This window comes from Molossus molossus, unplaced genomic scaffold, assembly GCF_014108415.1.
Source record: "Molossus molossus isolate mMolMol1 unplaced genomic scaffold, mMolMol1.p scaffold_m16_p_7, whole genome shotgun sequence".
NCBI lineage: Eukaryota > Metazoa > Chordata > Mammalia > Chiroptera > Molossidae > Molossus > Molossus molossus.
This window is the reverse complement of record NW_023425401.1, coordinates 35,686,789-35,709,775: the sequence shown is the minus strand read 5'-3', so window position 1 is coordinate 35,709,775 and position 22,987 is coordinate 35,686,789. Positions and strand designations below refer to the sequence as shown.

Below are 22,987 nucleotides of genomic sequence, written 5' to 3'. Positions count from 1 at the left end.
TTTCTAGGGCAAGGTGAAACGTCATTCCTCGTTTTCTTTGATCCTGGAGATATTGAAGAAAGCTTTCCAATGGAGGAAAACAAGTCTGGGGGCAAAAATGGAGGCTTGCTGGGTGTCAGGCATGGAAAGGAGCGTAGATTGAGGACTTCAGTAAGAACGGAAAGTGAGGGAGACAGGGCGTCACAGTGAAATAGCTGGTCCCACGTGCGAGCAGAGATCGAGCCCACCTTCTAGGTCTGAAGAGGGTTGCAAACTGCAGCCCAGGCGAATTCTTCCTCAGTCTCCTCTCTACTTCATCAGATGTGGGATGCTTGCCCCTCTCAAAGGACCTCAGAGCCTCTTGATCCAAACTTTGTGCTCAGCTCCTGGTACTGCGTCTGGTGTCTGGTTCAGCGTTGTGTATGTGTCTTGGCCTTTGTATAGCCTGGTGCTTCCTCACTGTGCAGCATCATTTACTGATCCAGGGTTGGCAGCACCGTGGCCACGAAGCTTCACCAGCCACTAAAGTGATCACATCCCTCGATTCCTCCAGAGTCTCTAAAGAGCATCCTGTTTTCTCGATGCTTAAAAGTTAAGGAAAGGTGACTCCCTGGTGTTTAAAAGAAAGACGTCAAATGAAAAAAAGTTTAGATTTCATTATGCCCAGTCCAGTGTTTTTCTTCAACTTCCTCTACTTTGGTTTAATTGTAGAAGGATGACAAGTCTCCAAGATGCTTGGGATCTTAATGGATGTGTTTAGAATTTCTCTTCAGAGTATTCCTTGAAAAATACCAACAGCTGTCATTCAGATAGTGTGGGCTGTGTCAGCGTGTTGAGGGAAGGGCCAATCAGGGAAGAGGAATCGGGAACTTCAACAAGGGCAGACCAGGAGTGGTCTTGCTGCATTTGATCCGGTGGAACCTGTGCTCCAAACATGTATATTTTGATTTAGGAACTCTTAGTCTTTTTTCTCAAGAGGGAAAAATGGTATAAAATGATGGTGTATAGAAGTAAAATGATGTGACTGGAGAACCGCAGTTCTGTGCGAATTCCCTTCAGCACCCACACCAGTGAACAGAGCAGGGGAAGGAGCAGGGTAGAGGGACAGCAGTGTGGTTGCTATGACAACCGTGTGCTGATTGGAAGGAGGCTGAGAAATCCTGATTCATCCCTGACTTCACATTCCCTCTTTCCCTTCTTAACGGGCTCCTGATGACTTGCAGCCCTCGGGGTCTCGGTGCTGTCAAGCCAGGTCACAGAAGGACACGGTGTAACCAGACGCAGCTGTCCCCAGCAAGGAAGGCACAGCAATTCTCGTGCCTGAGGCGAACAGGGTACGCATGTAAATAAGATTTAAGCAAGGAGATGAAAATTAGCAGAATCATCAGAAAGCCAAGCTTACAGGCCAAGTTCTGGTACACCGCAACTCTGGAATGACAGAACGAAAGTAAGACCATAGAAGCTGGATCAGTCCATGGAAAGCAGATGTAGACCATGGCTTGGTCTTCTGATGATAGGAAGAAGCACTAGTGATGATAAGAAAAACAAAGCTTTGTCCAGACAGTAGGAATGGGAAGTACTTCACTAATAGCTTCCACTTTCTCAACCATAAAATAAAATACCTGCCTCAGAGGTTATTGTGGGGACCAGAGGCACAATAAATCCCCTCCAACTTCTCAGAAGAATTATCCGTGACTTTTTCTGACAGGTTGAATATGGGTGGGTATATTAAAAGCATTTGCAAAATTTTGGTCGATACTGTTTTTATCTTAAAAGGGAAAAGAAGAGCCCAGGGTCACTGGCAAAACTATGAGAAGCCTTCATAATATTTTTATATTCACAATGAAATAAAGCTCATGAAATAAAGTGCTTACTCATGGTATTTCATATAATTTGTAAGAATGGGTACTATGGAATTAGTTTCCTGTCTCTTTTATCCTGCAATAATGTGGATACTTCACTGATGACTTTAATAAAAAAGGAAAAGGAAGGAAGAGTGAAGAATTGTATTTGGGGAAAATAATTTGTGAGTCAGCTCCTCATACTCTGAGAATCATCGACTTAGCTCTCTATGTAGGAATCCACACGCCCTTATGCTTCTGTTGGCAACTGTCTTCATCAGATAGGTTGGCCCAGGTTCGTGAGGGACACATGATGCATAGACTGGATGAGATTTGGGTTTTGGGTTTTGGGTTTTGGGTTTTGTGTTGGTTGGTTGGTTGGTTGTGTGTTTATCATTGAGGGGAGGGCGTAGGAAATCCTGAAAGCCTTTTTCCTTCTTGACAGGGGTGTTCCTAGACAGTGCCGCTTGTTTGCAGGGAATTGCCTTTAACTGCTTAACTTCCTTGAAAGGTATTTTCTCCGCAGTGTGCTCAGCATTCTGACGTGCTAATCCCGAGGTTCTTGACCTGGGTCTGTGGGTCTGTTCATGAAATTCAGGTCTGTTAACCAACTGGATTGTATGAGAACAGCGGCCTGTGGCTGTATGGATGATCTTCTGGAGAGCACCCCTTAGTGCTCACCTGGTTCTCAAGTTCAGCAGCTATTCAGAATGGTTAGGAATGGTCACAATCTGAGGGCTCTGTGCCTGTTCTTTTTTATTGGCAGTTTTATTTACCAGTGTTTTGCTCACTGAGGAGTTGGTGAGAGTAGGAAAGAGGGGATGACATTAAATAAGTTTCTGGGGGCCCTGGCCAGTGTGGCTCGGTTGGTTGGGCGTTGTCCCGTGCATGAAGAAGTTGCTGGTTGAATTCCTCCTGGTCAGGGCGCATGCCCAGGTTGCAGGCTCAATCCCCACCCCGGGGTGTGTGTGCAGGAGGTAGCCAATGAATTTTTCTTTCTCTGTCTTCTTCTCTCTCTAGAAATCAATAAAAATATTTTAAAATAATAATAAAATAAATACATTTTTATAAGAAAAATTACATTTTCAGATTCTGAATTAAAACTGATCTCTCCTGCCCTGGCCAGTTTGGCTCAGCGGTTAGAGCGTCGGCCTGCGGTCCGGAGAGACCCGGGTTTGGTTCCCGCTAAGGGCACGTACTTCGGTTGCAGTTTGTCCCCGGCCCTGGTTGGTTGTGCGGGTGGCAGCCACTCGATGTGTCCCTTCATGTCGATGTTTCTCTCTCTCTCTCTCCCTTCCTCTCTCTCCCTCCCACTCTATCTGTACAAAAAATGGAAAAAATATCCTCGGGTGAGGATAAAAAAAAAAACAAAAAACTAATCTCTCCTATTACATAGCAATGTAACATTTTCAGTACAATATTATTAAAAATTCATCAAATGATGCACTGACAATTTGTGCAAGTAAAATTTACCTAAAAACTATAAATCTCTATTGGGCTCTAATTAATAATATGTATGTTTAAGGGTGACGTGTGCTGCTTTCTGCAGCATTCTTTGAAATGCATCATGATAATAGGATGAATTCATGGATAGATAGAAAGATAGGTGATTAGATGTGTTACAAAGCAAACATTTCAAAATGTGAATCAAAGAATTTGTGTAGTGGGTATATAGATGTTTACTGTATAATTCTTTTGTTTTTCCATATGTTTGAAAATTTTAATAAAATGTTTGGGAACTATATGATCATAACATTTACAGAACTTACAACTTTAGATGTCATAGCAGACAGAGCAAGTGTGGAAAAAAGTGAATAGAAGTTGGTTTTATAACTCAGTTATATATTAAGTTAATTTGGAGGCCTTTCTTTAGTGCATAGAAAGAAATCAACTTACGCCCAGCCGGTGTGGCTCACTGGTTGAACATCGACCCATGCACCAAGAGATCTCTGGTTCAATTCCTGGTCAGGGCACATGCCCGGGTTGTGGGCCCAATCTCCATGCAGGAGGTAGCCATTCGATGTTCTCTCTCATTGATGTTTCTATCTCTCTCTCCTTCTTTCTTCCTCTCTCTCTAAAATCAATAAAGAATTTAAAAAAGGAAATGGCCCTGGCCGATATTGGCTCAGCGGTTAGAGCATCGGCCTGTGGTCCAGAGAGACCCTGGTTCGGTTCCCGCTAAGGGCACATGCCTCGGTTGCAGTTTGTCCCCGGCCCTGGTTGGTCGTGCGGGTGGCGGCCACTTGATGTGTCCCTTTCATGTCGATGTTTCGCTCGCGCTCTCTCTCTCTCTCTCCCCTTCCCACTCTATCTGAACAAAAAATGGAAGAATGTCCTCAGGTGAGGATAAAAAAAAAAAAAAAAAGGAAATGGACTTACACAGATGCCCCTTGACTTATGATGGAGTTACATCCCGATAAACCTGTCATAAGTTGAAAATACCAGAAGTCGAAAATTCATTTAATACACCTCACCTCCTGAACATCGTAGCTTGGCCCAGCCTACCTTAAATATGCTTAGAACACTGGCCTCTGGTTGGGCAAAGTCGCCTTGCTGCTCCTGCCGCCCAGCATCACAAGAAAGTGTTGTGCTGAATAGTGCTACCCTGGGAAAAGATCAAAATTCAAAATATGGTTTCTACGAATGTGTATGGCTTTCACACCATTGAAAATTACAAAAACAAAAATTGCAAATCGAACCATCAAAAGTCGAGAACTGCATTCGAATTTCAAGTGCAAAGAACTTACCGTCAGAGGGGTTCCTGTCATGTCTGTGAAGCGCTCCGAACAGGGACCGCGATTGCATACTTTTTCCAGGTCGGGCGGTGGTTGCAGTTTCCTGGGGAGGTGGTTTTACCATAAAGCTCTTCTCGCCATTAGTTGTTTTCTAGTCCCTCTAAATATTTCTTTGCTTGATTTCACACCATTAATCTTAGTAATTCCCTTCTACCCTATCTGCTTCAGATACTTCTTATCTTATCTGAATCACCCATCGCTAGTATGTTGGCAGTCTTAAGCATTCTACAGCCCATGGAGCTAAAAAAAGATTTCCTCTGTTCTCCTGTACATTTTACCAGACGTGCGTCAGTCCTCAAAATCAACCTGTTCGAATGTTTCCTAATAAGGAAGGACTGAGAGAAATGAGGTTCAACTTCACCATGTTAATCCAAGCATGAGTAGTTTTATATCCTGACTAGACCAAGGTGCTCAGTAATTGATTAAGAGAACGATATAAACCCTAACACTAAAACCCAGGAGGTTAGTAATCAGAAAACAAAGGGCCTTTCCATTTCAGCAGCTCAGGCCCTGGCTTAGTGCTCATAACATCTCAGGCAGAGCCACTACATCGAACAATTGCAAACGATACAAATCCAGAACAGTTTATTGGAGCTGATTGGGCTATTTTGTTTTGCTTGTTTGTTTCACATTTGTATACTTCATACAGTGTACATTCTATTTAATTGCTATTTTAAATAGAACTCTGGTGGGGTTTTTTTCCCCATGATAAGCTGAAGCAACTAAGTCACTAGATCTGTGGTTTGTTTTTTGTTTTTCCTTCAACTGACCCCAGTGTTCAAAGTCACAACTTTTGAAAAGAGCTTAACAGAGTATCATGAGACGTGATGGGTGCTTAGGGTGCAGTTTTAATGCCAACAGACTGGAAAACAAACAGCATAACCCAGACGAGACATGGCTTTGTTCTTTAGCATCTGTGTGAAGAGGAAATAGGAGCTTTCTGGGATGTGCTCCCTCTCACAGGTGTGGAAGAGAGGATGTCACATTCCGGGCTTACCACCCCGTGTGTGGGACTTCGGTTGGGGGAAGGCAAAAGGGTGTTGCGTTGCCTCTCACAATAAGATTTGAATACACTTAACTCTGCTGGTGCATTTGTGTCATAACTGCCACAAGTAGACACTGAACAAGCATGAAGCATTGCTTCGTCCCACGAGCCTGGTGCGTCCTGGCTCCTGGCTCTGGGTTTTCCAGTTGCGTTGCCAGTGGAAGTGACTGATCCCAGGCCTGCAGCCCCTGCTCTTTGCTGTGCCACCAAACCACTGAGCTGTTGGCACTTTAATTGTTTTATACCAGGAGGAAACCAATTATGGTGATGGGAACGTCTTATTTATTAGACATTACAGGCTTCACATTTTTAATGAGCTGAACCTCCTGGTCCACATTGTGCAACCACAGTGAATCAAGACAAGAGTGTAGTGATGACGTTTTCTAATTCATTGCAGTTGCTTTTTAAAAGATTTGACAGTATTTCATAACTCCAAAGGCTGCAATTTAAAGTCAGTCTGAGGTTGTGTGCTAATCAAAAACAGTAAATCATGTTTGACTTATAAAGGACAGCAGAGTAAGCAGTAAAGCTAGGAGTCGGTATATATTCTTTTTTTCCCTTTTCCTTTTAAATGCATAGACAAATATAAAGATACATATGAGCAAACTATTTATTATCTAAGGAGTCTTTCTGGTACATGAAAAGGTCCAAATTATCCGCATGGGCTACATTTTGAAAACTGCATTCCCTTAGGTAGAAGTTTAGTTTCTATGTCATCATTAGTCCTGGGCACGCTGGATACTTCTCACAGGCAGGATAAGACCTTTCAACATGAAGTGTTACAAACCTGGTGCATTGTGAGCAGTCGCAACAGTTATTTGAAGAATCGTCGCATTATCTAATTCAATAGCGTCCTGAAGAAGACAACTCTTCACCGACACACTTCACAGAAGCCGCTGAGCCTTCATCTGTGTGAAGAGTACTCGGCTGCCCTGGGGTTAGAACCTGGGGACTCCCCACTCAACAGCCTCCTCACTACACACAGATAAAGCCCAAACTCATAATCGGCACAGAAGGTGCTCCGCTCCACCACCCTGACCCACCCTCTCAGCTTTCGCCGCATCTGTTTTCTAACATCCAATTATGTGCCTGCCCCATTGGCCTCCTTCCTCCCTTTCTACACATTAAACTTTTATTTATCTTTCAAAGCCCGGTTCTTTCTCACTGCATTGGCACCTGTAGGATAACACTTCCATTTTCCATTTGGACTTATAGGTTGTCTTGGCCAGCATCCCCTTCCAAACTCTCGAGGCTCCTAACGACAGCAGTGGTGCGTTGGTAAATAGTTAACAGCCAGCTCTTCAGAAAGAATGCAGAAAAGCCCTAATTGGTCATGCTTGTCTTGTAGCTCATGGTATAACCCCTCCTTCCATTGCCAATTTCAAGGGTGGCTGTGTTTAACAACTGGTTTGCAAAATTCCTGAAAATGTTACCATTTGACACTTGTGAGCCAGTTCAAGCCAGCCCCAGACCACCACCCGGGTTTTGCTTTACTAGTCCTGGTATTATTCTCCCGTTACCCCGAACGCTGTGCTTTGCTGGAAGAAACAGATGCTCAGTAAATGTTTTCTGAATTGAAATAGGCAGGCCCATTGACGGCTTGGCTCCACCTCTGCTCACTGAGCAGGGGTCCTTTGCCACGGAGATTCAGGCAGTATTTACACTTCTTGTCATTTGAGAGCGGTGGCCTCAGCCATCTCCTCCAGGCCACACGTGTGGGTTTAAACGGACGGGTTTATTGACAGTGCAACTGAGAATTGTGGTGAAGAACGCGCTGATGGTCTCGAAGCCGGCAGCCTCGTTAGAGCGGAATGGGGTCCACCGCGGCTTCAGTGACAAGCTTACAGAGGGAAGTCCGAAGCAGGGTCAAGGAGAGAAGGGCTTAGAGGAGAGAAGGCCAGGCCGGGGGCTCTGTTCCCACCTTCTCATCAGCAAATGCTCGGTCATTCTCGGGGTTCAGCATTTGTAACGTCTTGGTGACGCACGTTTCAAGATTGGAATGTCAGTGTGTTTTAGTTCATGGAGTCGAGTGCCAAGCTCACTGGCTCTGTTTTTCCAATAAACTTGGACATGGCAGCAGATCAATCCTGTTGTTTCTGTTAGGGTGACCAACTCAGTCTGGCTTGCTCCAGTTTCAAAACTGAAAGTTCCGCATCCTGGAAACCCCCTCCGTCCTAACGACCAGGATGGGTGGTAGTCATTCTGGCTCCTGCAGGGGTGGGGGACCTTTTTTCTGCCAAGGGGCATTTGGATATCTGTAGCATCATTTGAGGACCATACAGAGTTATCAGCTTAAAAATTAGCCTGCTGTAGTTGGCCAGGGTAACTTGGTGAGGGGTGTGAAGTTAGCTGGTCCTGATTTCTCAGGCCTGATGTGGCCAGATTCTCCTCATCCCTGCAAGGTACCAGCCCGGTGGTGAGTGTGCCAGCAGTTAAACTGGGAGCAGACCTCTTGCTGCCCATGTGCAAGAAGACATGGAACCAGTGACTAAAAGGATCGGAACCTTTAAAAAGTTTATAAAAATCTCTTTTCTTTTTAAGATTATGGTTCTATTTTTCAGACACTTTCACTGAATGCAAGAATAAATGGAAATGTACTTTGGATAGGAGAAAATGCTACATGAGCACACAATGCTGGTATTTATTTCTCCTAACAACACACATGTTCCCTGATTATAACTGTTAGAACTCATCTTGGGTATTAGAGAAATATAGCAACGTGTTATATAGTAGCATAACCAGTAACAAAATACTTTACGATAACCAGTTCCAGTTTTGTGGAGAGTGCACATCAGATGACTTTACATGTCGATACCGTCTTAGCTGCCATGAGCCAGTGCTCAGTGATGTGTCCTTTGGGGAGAGCTGTTCATGGGCACCGTTCACATTGTAATGCAGCCACGTGGGAAAGCTGGTGGGGAGCGGAGCGGGCGCTCTGGTGTCCTGGACCCTTCTTGCTGACATTTCCTGGTGGACATGATGTGCTACGGCAGGGTCCACAACATGTCCCGTGTGACAGTATCAGAGTGTGCGCTGCCCCACAAGAATAGATGTTTTTGTTATAGTGTGATAGTCATGTTTCTACCTGTGTTCAGCAAAACATCACAGTAAAAATTGTATGGCTTATGGGGAAAAAGTAGAACAAAGGGCAGACCAATCAAAATGCATTCCATTCGGGCTGCTGTCACAGAACACTGTAGACTGCGCAGCTTATACGCAACAGAAATGAATTTCTCGCAGTCTGGAGGCTGGGAAGGCTAAGATCAGGGCACCGGCAGATTCAGTGGCTGGGAAGGGACCTCTTCCCCTTCTTGCTGGTCTCTGCTCTCGTAACCTAGTCTCCTCCCAAAGGTTCCACCTTGAAATACTAGCACATTGGGGATTAGATTTCAGCATATGAATTTAAGGGGACACAGACATTGAGTCTCCAGCATGTAGCACTCACAAAAGCAGTTAAAAAACACTAATAGCCCTGGCCGGTTTGGCTCAGTGGTTAGAGCATCAGCCCGCGGACCAGAGGGTCCTGGGTTTGGTTCCCGCTAGGGGCACGTACCTCGGTTGCAGTTTGTCCCCAGCCCCAGTTGGGTCGTGTGGGTGGCAACCACTTGATGTGTCTTTCTCACATCGATGTTTCTCTCTCTCTCCCTCTCTTCCTCCCTCTCTCCCTCCCACTGTATCTGAAGATAAATGCAAAAATGTCCTCGGGTGAGGATTAAAAAAAAAAAAAAAAAAAAAAAACTAGTAAAAATACTAGCATAATTTATGGGTGGAGAAGCTTGGAGGGAAGGGTTGGAGATATCAGACTTTGGATGGAAGGGAAAAATGGGCCAAGATCTGGGAGAACTGTACAGTAGACAGTTCATTCCAAGACAGAGCATGTGGCCCAGCCCAGCCAAGGGGACGCCTGCGGGTGAATGGACAGCAGGTGCAGGTCCAGACACCTCCTCCGCTTGCCCGCTGATGCTTCTGCCTCCTGCCCAGGGCTGCTGTGAGTTGGTAGCTGGAAACGTTCACATTGGGAAGAAATCTCTCCTGTGAACCGACACAGCTTTTGGGTTATGCTGACGCCATTCTCTATTTACCTACAGAAATGCGTGTTTTAGCTTTGCAGATTTCTGCTAAATAGATGGTTTATGAGACAGATTCAAATTGTAGATCATCATATATATTGAGTTCATAATGTTGAGCATGAAAACTTTCTGTGCCTCAACACCAGACAAGTTTTCATTGGAGGGAAAAAAACACCCCAAAATGAAGTCACATCTCCTCTCAGATCTTTTAATTAAAGTCAGACCCGAATCCAGTCCTCATGTTTCCTTGACTGCTAACTACTTAAGAAGTGTTTATGAGATTGTGTGTGTGTGTGTTTTAAGTTTTAGAAAATGCACATGCTGCTGCTGGGTTACATGACTTTGTATTTGGTTATTTAAATACAGTTTAGTAGGACTGTAATATCTAGGGAAGGTTCAAGTGTCAGAATCCTATTTAATTAACTTATACCCACTTGGGAGCCCATCGATTATAAAGGTTTGCTGAGCAAATAAAGCTTCAAATATGAAATCCTTGAAAAGAATAAGCCACATTTGATGAAAGCTTTTCTAGTCTTAACTTTGTCGTTAAAACTATTTCAATGAGCCACTTCAAACCTTACAGTCTATTTATGTATGTGTGGATGGTTTTATATATATGATCTTTTAAAAAGATTGACTGGCCCTGGCCGGTTTGGCTCAGCGATTAGAGCATCGGCCTGCAGTCCAGAGAGTCCCGGGTTCGGTTCCCACTAAGGGCATGTACCTTGGTTGCAGTTTGTCCCCGGCCCCGGTTGAGTCGTGCGGGGGGCAGCCACTCTATGTGTCCCTTTCACATCAATGTTTCTCTCTCTCTCTCCCTCCCACTCTATCTGAACAAAAAATGGAAAAAGTGTCCTCGGGTGAGGATTAAAATAAATAAATAAATAAAAAGATTGACTGTCGTGGTAGTCCTGGCCTTCTCTGAGACAGGACACACTCCCAGCACTGCTATCCTGTGGTCCACATGTGTCTGAGATGTGACCAGTGTTTTACATTTACATAAAATTGATTTACTAAAGAGTCTCGCCATTAAGATACAGCATCCTTTTCAACCACAGCTAACGACACGTTCATACGATGCCTGGTCGGGGATTTCAGTAAACGTCTGTTGATAATGATGCGTGTTGAAACATGTTAAGTCAGTCTCCCGTGTGAGAAAGGCTTCGTTTTGAGACGTAACACTTATAGCATCGCCTAAAAATTTTTAATTAAGATCACCACTTTGGCATGAAACTTCAAATGTGCACAGTCGCCGCGGTTAGTGCATCCATATGGATGCTACCAAACAGCTTTCAGCCGAAGCGTTTGGGCTGTTTTGCATGACGGACCTTCTGTTAAGTTTAAAACAAAAGCCCGTCATTCTCTGCATTCATTTTAATTAATACTCTCTGGCTGGTCTCAAAGATGTGTTCTCTTCCGGGGGTGGGAAGCATGATTATCACACGTCAGAAATACGTTACAGAAGTAGATTTGACTGATTTTCTACTTCCTTCTGTTTCGACCCGTTTCTTTCCACCCCCCAAGGAGCTGCAATGCAATGTCAGAATAACTGAAAACACCGATTTCAGATGTTCTCAAAGAAAACCTATATTTCAGCCAAATCATGGCATAATTAAACTCTCTCGAAAAATGAAGACATTAAGCTGTCCCCAGCTTTTTAAAAATCAGTTTGAAGTTTAAAACTTGTCATTTTGAGGCCAACATTATTCATATAAAGTCTAGAGTATAAAATGTGAGTATATGGGTAACAGATACACAAATGAACATAGGTCATGGGTGTGTGTATTTGTGTGTGGACATGATAGGGCGACTTCAGAGAGATCTGGACTTGCCCAGGTGCTTAGGGTTTAGTAACCTTTGTGGACTGACTTTCCCAGTTGCCAAATCTGCTGGAAGATGAATTAGGTACAAAAGATTAGTTTGTTTTTTGTAGTATGTTAAGCAAAATCAAATCCAAAGTGGCACAGCCTGGAAGGTTTTATTTTTCCTGGTTATTTTTCTTCATATATATATATTTATAATCTTCACCCAAGGATATTTTTCTATTTATCTTCAGATAGAGTGGGAAGGGGGAAGAGAGATAGAGAGATCCATGTGAGAAAGACACATCGACTGGTTGCCTCCCACAGGACCCCGACCAGGGCGGGGACTGAACTGCAACTCAGGTGCGTGCCCTTGACTGGAATCAAACCCGCAACTCTTGGGTCCACGGGCCAACGCTCTAACCACTGAGCAAAACTAGTCGGGGCTTCTGGTTATTTTTCACGTGAACTCTTATTAATACGGTACTAGGGGAAGGGAAGCTTTCTTAACTTTGTTTTCTGCGAAAACAGAATAAATTCTATAGACAGTTCTGTGTGTTAGTTAAGGACCAGATTTTCTAACTATTTTCAAACATCTCCCCTACAGTCACTCTCCATATACCTTCAGAAAAACATTCACTCTGATGGCCACTGGAATCTTCCAACTACCTGGGTGCCTAATTTAGGCCAGTTTTGAATGCTGCCTTAAAAAGTAGACAGTTAAAGTTATCTCCCCAAATCTTCATTGCATTATTAAGAATAAGATAAATGTGAAAATTACAAAGCAGAATTGTAATTCCCAGAGCACATGGATAAAGTCGTTCACCCAACATGGGAGTCAACGGCATGAAACCGTACGACTGTTCTAGAACACCACCACAGCAGGTCTGGTGCATGTCCCTCGTCATCCCAGCCTGTGGAAGCTCACTGGGGTAGCCACCGGATTTCACGCAAAGATACCCTAATTTTCTCAGACTGTCTGGATTTTTTTATTTTTATTTTCTTTTTTTGAAAGCATGTAATTAGTTACGTGCCTGTCTTTAAATGCCTCCTGATGTACCAGTTACTTGGAGTCTACATTAGAAAAGGAGGTTGGAATTAGATTTATTCCAGGCTAGAAACCGATAAAAGCTAAACTTGGTCAAATGACGTACATTGTTTTTCTGGAACATAACTCCGTTATTTTATAATTCTATCCTGTCTTTACTGTCGTGAGGTAGCTTTCTTTCCATCAGGTTTTAGTGGTTGTACCCTCTCTGTTAGTCATCTTTACAAAGAAGTCTCTCAAATAGAAGTGAGCGGATTACCCTATGGCTTCACACACATCCTGGTGAATATCCTGTTCACAATGTAGGCGATGAAAGGAAAGCCTACAGTTGTTGTGACTTAGAACCAAAATAATTACTTCTCTGCAGTGAAGTCTTAAGGGGGTGGGGGTAGGGGTGGGGGTAGATGAACCTGCCTCTAGAAAAATACTTTGTGGAGGGAAAGTGCAGCAGGAAAACAATCGTTTTAGTAATTTATGAAAAACAGTAAAACAAACACAGTACCTTCGAGTGGGTAAATAAGGCTGGCCAAAGAAAGCCCATCTGATCACACGGAAGCAGCCCGAGCTAGGGTCCCCGGCTATGTCATCCCGCCCAGAGTAAACGTCGTGTGTGTACAGGGGGCGCGTGCGTATGTACACACAGAGATGTTACGGGAGGACAGAGGAAATTAGAAGGAGCCTGGCCCATTTCTAATGTGGGTCAGTTTGCTTGCATTCAGCACGTAGGGCTCCGCATTCGGTTTGGTCAGAGTCATGGAGCACTCCTGGCTGATGCCTCAAATCAGAAATGCATGAAGTGCAGCTGCAGAGATAATACATTTTCCCCAAAGGCTTAGGCTGAGCAAATTAGGTGTCAATGGGGTGCCTGCGCAGGCAGCACTCTCTCTAATTAGTCTCTCGAGCCTAGTTGGTGGCGGGTATGAGATGATCTAATCAATTGGTCTGTGTCTGATGGCTCCTGTAAAAATCCTACCAGGCAGACTCTCCCCCACAGGTCACCCACCTGCACAGCGGGGCTGCTCATTTTCATTTTTCATCTCCTCCATCACATGACGCTGACAGTTGGTTTTAAGAAAATTGAATCCAAAAAATATCTAGTTCATAGGGCACATGGGTCAGAACAAAGTTGCATTGTGGGTACCAGCGATCCAATTAATTAATATTTATAGCTGAGAAGCTCTATGTAGATATTTCTGAATAAGGATTTTTATCAATAAAATCCAATTTCTTGTGTAAAGCATTCATTTCTAGAGAAAGAGCACTGTAAAAGCAGAAAGCAAGATAAAAATGGCATCCATTAATCTACTGATTTATATACCTATGAACTGATGTGCACACAGTTGAGCTTGTAATTTATCTTCACTGTTCATTTGTGTTGTGTGTGCGTTCTGTTTCAATAATCTATTACATGTAAGGGAAGGATTTACATCACTATTATAGTTTGCTTCCCTATGAATGTCATAGACTCTCCTTTCGCCTACATCCCCATCACATGTATGATTACATTTAGATTTTAAAGAATTTTTCTAGCAGTATATTCACCTACCTTGAAAACCGAAACATACCAGTGTTGCCCAAGGAGGAAAAAGGGGCATCGCGTGCCGCTGGTGAACAGTGTCGGTCAGGGCACCTGGCACAGTGTGGGCTACGGAGTCATCTCTCAGAGATGGGACAGGGTCTAGCTCTCGTGGGCACCCTCCTCCTCCTTCCTCTTTTTTTTTTTTTTATCGGATCCTTTCTTTAAATGTCTGACCCCAAACCTAATTAAGTGGATGTATCCAAAATCACTGTGTTCACCATTCATTATTCAATTACTATCATTATATATGATCCTTTATTATCCGATTCTACTTATGCCCTGGCTTAAGTATATGTGATTCTTACAGAGATTACACTTGAACAGTAAGGACAACAGCAAGGATACACACTGTCAATGGCTTCAGAAACAGTCTTAAGTCAACCAACACGATAGTAGCATGCCGTGGACTACGGTGACTACAGTTCATTGTTTCGTGAAATCAAATACACTGAAAAGCAAAGTATTCTTTTCAAATAGAATGTCATGGGTTTCTAAGAGGTTGGCTTGCAGGTAGGTGTTAGTCTTACCCGCCTTTCTCAGCCATTGGTACATCTGTGGACGGCCCGCTCTGAACCCGGCAGTGTGCTCTCTCGGCAAGGTCACGGCGTGTGCCCTGGGCAGTGTGCCCTGAGGGACCTCTGCATCTGAGAACATCTTCCACTCCCGAGTTCTCAGATTCCTCCTTTTCCCTTCCTTTACATTCAACATCTGTGTACTGAGCACCTGAGCTGGGTCTGGGCTGGGCTTTAAGGACACAGTGGTCAACAAAACGAAGCTGAATCAAGAATTAATGATGCCACCTGCCCCCTTACTTGATCCCTCACAGGCAGTGTCCTCACCCCTCAAGAGGGACTAAAGGAAGTCACTGGTTCAGGAGGTCAGCTTGACCCAGGTCTGCGTTCTGTTGAACATGGTGGCGTGGAGCAGAGCCAGACAAGGACTGTGTTTTGGGTGTGGCTGTGGGACCACCATGCCTAGGCAAGCGGATGTCGGGACAAACCCACACTCCCTTTCGGCCAGGAAGGAGCTTGAATCTCAGCTGCTGCTTAAGCGACACGGAAGAGAAAGGGCATTTTGGTCATCTGCTTAATAAAAATATTGAGGTTGGTAGTGGGGTTAGGGACTGTCCAGAGATGCTTGTAGACAGACAGGTGAGGTTGAAATGCTACAGGGACAAGTGTTCTTTCTCACCTTGATCATGGGCCTCAGAAAAGATGCCACATGCCTACATCAGAATGCATGATTATAGGGGAGCAACAGGGAGAGCAAAAGGGAGATTTCCTTCATGTCCCTGGAAAAGCACAGCGTGGGATGAGAGCTAGACCGTAGTTTCCATGTCATTTCTGTTAGAGTGGTGACTTTTTTAAAGAAGAGGTCTGATAAAGACATAACTGGACAACCTTGCTGGGCTGAGGGGTGGCCAAGTGAGCCACATGAGAACTGTGGCTCAGCAGCAGTTATTCGAGCTAACAACTGAGGAGTTTCGATTTAGTGGTAGCAGAAGCCTATGTGTGGTACCCATCGACCCCCAGCCCTCTCTGTCCACCCCTACACCTCTCCCAGAAACGGAAGGTCAGGACTCTCGTCTCCATCTGGCTCACTGAGGACAGAGCACTTCTGTGAAGGGAATGCTACCCCCCCCTCTCACCGTGCACCAGAATAACTCAGAGTGGATCAAAGATCCACACGTAAGGACTAAACTCTTAGAAGAAAACCTGGGAGTAAATCTTTATAACCGTAGATTTGGCAACGGATTTTAAGATACAAACCAAAACCACAAGCAACAATATAAAAAGTGGGTAAATTGGACTTCATCCAAATTAAAATGTCTTGTGCATCAAAGAACACCGTTGACATAGTGAAAGGCGATCCATGAAAAGGCAGCAAATATTTGCAAATCAAGATACAAATGTATGAAGAGCTCCTACAACTTAACAAGAAGACACCTCAATTTAAAAAGGGGCCAAAGACTTGAATAGATATGTCTCCAGAGATAGACAGATGGCCAATGAGCACATGAAAAAGTACTCAACATCACTAATAATTAGGGAAATGCAAATAAAAACTACAGTGAGATACCAGTTCATACCCACTGGGATGTCTATAATCAAGAAAAAACAAACAGCCCTGGCCAGTTTGGCTCAGCAGTTGGAGCATCAGCCTGCGGTCCAGAGAGACCCAGGTTCGGTTCCCGCTAAGGGCGTGTACCTTGGCTGCAGTTTGTCCCCGGCCCTGGTTGGGTCGTGCGGGTGGCAGCCACTTGATGTGTCCCTTTCACATCAATGTTTCTCTCTCTTCCTCTCTCTCCTTCCCGCTCTATCTGAATAAAAAATGGAAAAATGTCCTCGGGTGAGGATAAAAAAAAAAAAATAGAAAGTAACCAATGTTGGAGAGGGTGTGGAGAAATTTGAAAATTTGTATGTAGCCGGTGGGAATATAAAATGGTGCAGCCACTGTGGAAAACGGTTTGCCAGTTTCTCCAAAAGTTAAATACAGAATTGCCATATGACCCAGCAGTTTCACTCCTAAGTATTTACTCAAAAGAATTAAAAACAGGTATTTAAACAAATATTTGTACATGAATATAGCAGCAGTACTCACAATAGCCAAAATTTGAAAACAGCCCAATTGTGCACCAACTCATGAATAGATAAACCAAAGGTGGTAAATCTATAAAATGGAATATTGTTCACCATAAAAAAGAATGAAGTAGTGATACATGCTACAATAAAGACCTAAAAAACATTATGTTAAGTGAAAGAAGCTAGACATAATAGGCTACATATCGTATGATTCCATTTATGTGAAATATCCAGAATAGGTAACTACATGGAACAGATAGCAGGTTAGTGGTTGTCAGGAGCTGAGGTGAGAGGAGAGGATTTGAGGTCTCTTTGGGGGATGACAAGATGTTTTGGAACAAGGTAGAGGTGATGGTTGCACAACATTGTAATGTACTAAATGCCACTAAAGTATATGCTTTAGTATGGTTAATTTTGTTATATGACTTTCAGCTTAAACAACAAGGGGGGGAGGGTGGATGGAAGGTTAACCTTCCAAAAAGTCATCATAGTCAGTGGGAGAAATGAGCAGAGGCTGCCACTCCCAACTGTAACAAGGTGGGAACTTTCGGCTGTCTTGGCCAGGGTAGAGCCAGGCGTGGGTGAAGGCCTGGGTGCTGCGGCCTACATGGCAGCAGGGGGCGACGGCCCTGTGAGTTCTCCCCAAAAGGCCGAGCTTTCCTTTTCCTCTGCCTGGGAGGACGACAGTGTGGCACTGTAGAGGGGACAAGCAGGCCCGGCCAGGCTTTGTGACCTCAAGCTTCTAAACGGCGATGCGTTGATTGGGGACTCGCTGGACTGCTGGATCGGATCTCGTGAACCTAGGTGTGTTTCTTTCCACCCCTCCTGGCGAGACATTTTTTCCCAGCTTAGAGACTTAGTGCAAGTCCTAAGGGCCAAAAAGAAGTGTGAACAGGAGCAGAATAAAACATCCTTCCCGCTCCTCCAACCCTTCACGTGGAATAGAGAGGAGTTGAAGCAGCGTGGTCGGAAGTGCGCAGCCACGGGCCGGGGGTTGGCGGAGGCTGGCCGGTCAGGTCGTGCTGCCCAGTTCTCCTTCTGCCGACACTCGGTCCCATACTAGGCAGTGGAGGGGTTATCGACAGCTGGGTTTTTTGATAAAAGCACGTGTGCGATCCATTTTTCTGTTCCTTGTTCATAAAAATGAACGTGATGATCTGTCCTGTACCACTGACGATTTGGGGAAGGAAACTTGCTGAATTCTCTGTATTAACCAAAGAGAAGTTTAAATTCATGGAAAATCAGTCCGAACATTTGTTTGTCTTTTCACAAGAGCTTTATGGGTGAAAGGAGACAAGTTTACCTCGGACACGTGTTTGGGGTAGCTCTGGAGAAAACGGGTGGTCTCACTTTGGCCTGACCAGTTTGGATGTCTCGTGTAATTTAGGAAAAATGATTGATGTAAGATTCTTTTTTTTTTAAACCATATAACAGTTTTCTCTTTTCCTCCTTCTAGGATTAAGTTGTCATCATTCTGGGAAGAAAAAAAAAAATTTAATGAAGTGGCCAATAATAGGAAGGGAATCACAGATCCGTTTCCTTTACTCCCTGCGGTGGATTTTACTTACAAGAAAATTGAAGCTGGCAAGACCCTGTTTTCTCCGCAATTTCTTTAAAACCTTGCACGCATTTGGATACCTTGTGATTTCCAAGAACTATGTGAAGATTAAGCTTTGCTTCCTGATACATGGCATGTATTCTTTTCAGTCTTTTGTGTTTGATTTTGTTTGATTTCCCTCCGCAGCACAGCGTCCCTGCAAAGGTTTTTATGCTTTTACCAGCCATGTCTTAAAGACATTAAGACAACACATTTGGTGTTCGCACTTCTTCAGTCACGTCGGTACTTGAAAGCCACGTGGTGGCGGGAAGCTGTGTGCTCTCCTGGAGACCCGTGCACATTTCACAGCCGCTAGGAAGGAGATGTTCGGCTAAAGCAAACCCGTGTTCTCCGACTAATTTGACAACTGGGTCCCCGGCCGTGGGGCCCGACTTGTCGCCTACCTTTTGAGGACGTTTGCAAGTGTGGTTTTTTGTTTTTTTGTTTTTTCCTTGGAAATACCACACGTTTATATAGGCTATCAGAGTCTGCTTAGCATTTTCAGGTCGCGTAGCACGACTGTGTTCCAGTAGGTGGGAAGTGAAGAGACCGGGATCAAGCATTAAGAACAAAGACAGGGATAAACTGCTCACTTTTCCACCTCCGGAGACTGAGGTGACTTTTTACATTGTCTGGGTCTTGTCAACATCTTATTTTTCCATCCACTCTTTGACACTTTGTGTTAGCTTGGTGGGGAAAAGAGTGAGGAACAGAATGTTTAAACCTTGGGTGCGCAGAGTGGGCTGGGCTGGATGGGCCCGGAAAGCCATGTCTGCTAGTTAACATTTAAAAGGCAAATTACAAAGTGACCCAGAGTTAAAAATGGGCTCGTTTACACCAGAGCACCTTTAAATTACTTTTTTTTTGTTTAAAACATTCCAAGCTGACTGGAAGCCATCATTGGATACCCTAACTTTAAACTGTCTCCTGGACAAAAATGTTTGAATGCAGGTTGTAGAAACAATACAGGAGTCTTGCTTTAACGGTGGGAAAGGGAAACAGAAAGGCCCGCCTTCCCTCGTTCAGGGAGCTGAGAGGCCCGGAGGATGAAGGCGAGGATGACACGGAGGGGGAGCGGGCTGGGCGCTGGTGGGCTTTGATCTGGAGGGGAAGCTGTCTGATGCCCGCTGTCTCCCAGGGGGACGGGCCTCACTGCAGAACCCTAGATAACGCCGAGGCCAAGGGGGTGGCTAGGAAATGCATGTAAAGCATGAAACCTAGCTTCTCAGGACACGAATTCCTGATCTGTGGAAATACTTCGTGTACATTGTTTTACATTTTCCTATTAGAAAAAAAGGAGAGACTGAGAACTTGAAATGCTTTTCTCACTCTGGGGGATCAAGTCTAGGAATGATGAGCCAGCCGGACAAAGACTTTCTCTGAGAGTCAGGTAAGAGAAAGGCTTTTCTGTAGTCGAACCCAGTGCAGACCTAGGGAACTGGACCCAGAATTCCTAAACATTAGAATGGCACCTTCCCCGGAGTGAGGTGTGAGCATATCATATATTCAGGGTCACCGTCCCTCCTCCCCAGAAGTAGCATTCATCGTACACTTCTAAGTGTAAAGCAGGAATTTTTTACTGATTGATGTGAAAGAGAAAAAGTTACCCAAGGCTAGAGTATTTACTATTTGCTACCTAGAAGTATTTCCCATTCTTCTTTCATACATTCCAACCCAGTGGTAGTCTTTAGAGGTATTTTGATTTAATGTGTATTTAAATTAAGGTTTCTTATAGTAAATAAGGAGAAGAAAACCTTACATGCAATTAAAAACAGCCTTGCCTGTGATTTGTCTTGAATTATTCACTTGGGGAAGAGGCATAACTCTTGTATCTTCCTAAGTTTAAACCGAGAGCAACTGATGGGTAAATCCTGCTATTTAACAAGCTTTCTAATTTGAAAATGTTTAGTGTTAAAAGACTTCAGTGAGGAATGTTAGAGTCATTTAGAGATCCTGCCCTATCATAGGCAGCGTCTCTCGGGAAATGAAACATACTAGTCCTCAGTGAGGGTAAACCCGTTTTATTACAGAGACATACCTCTCAGAAGATCTTGTGTCGGGATTTGTAGCCCCCCGTCCTCACCATCAGCACAGAACATCCCAGGTGTGGGTTGTCTCTCGTTCTCCCTTCCCTTCCCTTCCCACCAGCGCTAGCTGAGGGCAGCCACAAAAATCATCGCAGAATGTGTTCATTAGCAGATTTATTATTCCACTGAGAAAGCACTGGAATGTTTTTGTGAGATTATTTTTATATGAAGGAGTACCTTGCATCCACACAGCTGGCGAGTAAGAACACATGAGCGCAGGGACTGTACCAAGGCACATCCTGCACACACGGCATTCTGCAAGGACACGGGGGCTGCATGTCCATGTTCTCAAAGGAACAGAAGGGTTGACTTAAAAATATAGATAGGTAGGCCATGAGAAGGAATGTTCGCAGTGCTCAGAAAAAAGCGGGGCGTCAAGCAGGGGTGGCTGTCCACCCACTGATACGAGGGTGAGAAGCTGTTTCTACCTCTCAGGAGCGGTGAGAAGTTTCCAGGGGCGCCTCCGGGCTTGCAGAGAAAGCAAGGACTCCGGTACCCTTTCCTCAGTGTGAGCGTGACAGCCAGTGTAATCACTACCCTAGGTTATGCGTCTATATAAGATACTCATCTGTGAATATTACTGGTTTTGTAATCTTTGTTATATAAGAGGAAGTTTAGGCTGTACATACTGGGGTAGATTATCGCCTGCCCCTATACATAACAAGATGTTGCATAATAGTGCAGAATATCCATCTTCCTTACTGGCTTGTAGGCAGAGGAAACCACATACCTTACTGCCTTGCAATCCTCCTACACCAAAAACTAAACGAAAAAAGCAAAAAAAAAAAAAAAAAACCTCAAATGAAAACAGCAATCTCCTATCTCATTCCCACACCACAGCAGCATATGTTAGAGGCACATATAAAATCTGCATTCTCTAGCTGGGAGTGGATTTTTTTTTTTTTTTTTTAATCTTTTTTTTTCCTGTAAGATACACTGAGATGCGTACTTTCTAACAGGGGTACCTAAGAAATGTGCTAGCATCATTCAGAAAACTATTATACTGCAAAATAACACATAGTAAGGAGAATGGAATAATACATGTTGCATATTTGTCCCCAATTGTAATTTGTCTGTATTATGAAAGATGTAATGGTTTGTCAGCTGTCACTGTTATTTTCTTGTAACATGATATGGAATAAAAGAATCTGTACATTTCCCTGGTACATCTTCTTGGTGGGTATCCAAAACACCACACACTGGGTCGAAGAAACATGGTCTTGAAAACTCTTAGGCACAACCATTCTGAGAGAGAGGAATGAGCCTGGCCAGTGTGGCTCAGTGGTAGAGCGTTGACCCAGGCACCAAGAGGTCACCGGTTCTATTCCCGGTCAGGGCACGTGCCCAGGTTGTGGGGGGCATGCAGGAGGCGGCCAATTGATGTTCTCTCTCATCGATGTTTCTATCTCACTCTTCCTCTGACTTCCTTCTCTCTCTCTCTAATATCAATAAAGAAAAAAAAGAAATGAGAGACGAAATGCACAGTGCTCTTGGATGTGGGAAGGAGTGAGTCAGCAGGAACGTTCCAGGAATGTTTGAAACCCTCCCTGTCCCTGATTTTCAAGGCCGAGTTCAGGTGAAGTGGAAGAGGCCGTCATAGCCCCCAGCTCCTCCTCCGGTGTTCACCAGGTGTTCTACTCATCTGCGGCCAGTCTGGTTTTGTTTAATAACAACCCTATTTATTGTTTATTACCCCTTTTTCCTTTTTTTTTTTTTTTTTTTTTTGCATGTGTCCTAAGATGAGGCGAGTAGGTTACCCTCCACTGAATACAAATCAAAGCTTCAGTCCACCGATGTTCTGCCAGCCGAGCACACTTTCCTGAACACCACCCAGTGGGGCCGCACCTGGGTGGGCGGGGCGCTCACCCTGGGATTGGCCATGTTGCCTTGGGGGGGTCGATGTCCTTTCTATCATCACCTTGTTAGATCTGTCGGCTTCATAACCCCACACGAACCCCCATTGGCAAATTGCTAATAAATTGCATGTCAGATGCAGCCATCGGTCTATAGATATGATTTGAAAATATTTACCCTTGAAGGGTAAGTTCAAGTTTCATGTTAAAAGGGCCCAGGACACCTGCCTTTCCCCTGGGCAGACCCTCACCTACCGGCAGCAGCTACCCCCGGTTCCCCTCCCCTTGCTCCTCCCCTGGATCACCCGTGACTTACTAGTTTATAAACCGTCACAAACATCCTCACAAAAGCAAACACAAGTGCTCTCAGCTGATGCCTGTTCCATTCCAGAAGTGCTCACAGGAGCCAGCTCGTGCGCCCCCGACTGTCGCTGTTTCCCAGAAAACAGTGACTCATCTGTGGACTCTAGGACAAGAAATGGGGAGACATCATGGTGCCCAAGGTAGAGATAATAGGCAAATTTCTTAGTTAAATGGGCACCAAATGTTGCCCTGGAAACTGATCAGAGCTGTGGAAGTGTCCAAAGAACCACTTGATCCCTGGAGTCATTTCAAGGCCGTGAGGTGGATACAGCTTCCAGCAGCCCCGGAAGCACACACGCCCTTGCTGAGGTCGCGCCCGCAGCCTCGGCAGGGCTCACGTTGTAGA

General features: G+C 44.5%; 1 protein-coding gene across 4 annotated transcripts in view; it reads left to right on the top strand.

Moving 5' to 3' along the window:
• CDK14 (cyclin dependent kinase 14) overlaps positions 1-21,220 on the top strand; it is a 595,016-nt gene extending 573,796 nt beyond the window's left edge. For all 4 annotated transcript variants that reach the window (XM_036246264.1, XM_036246270.1, XM_036246267.1 and 1 more), the window contains one exon: positions 18,198-21,220. The gene's annotated coding sequence lies outside the window, so the exon portion shown is untranslated. The remainder of the gene's footprint in view (positions 1-18,197) is intronic.
• Positions 21,221-22,987: the final 1,767 nt, after the last annotated feature.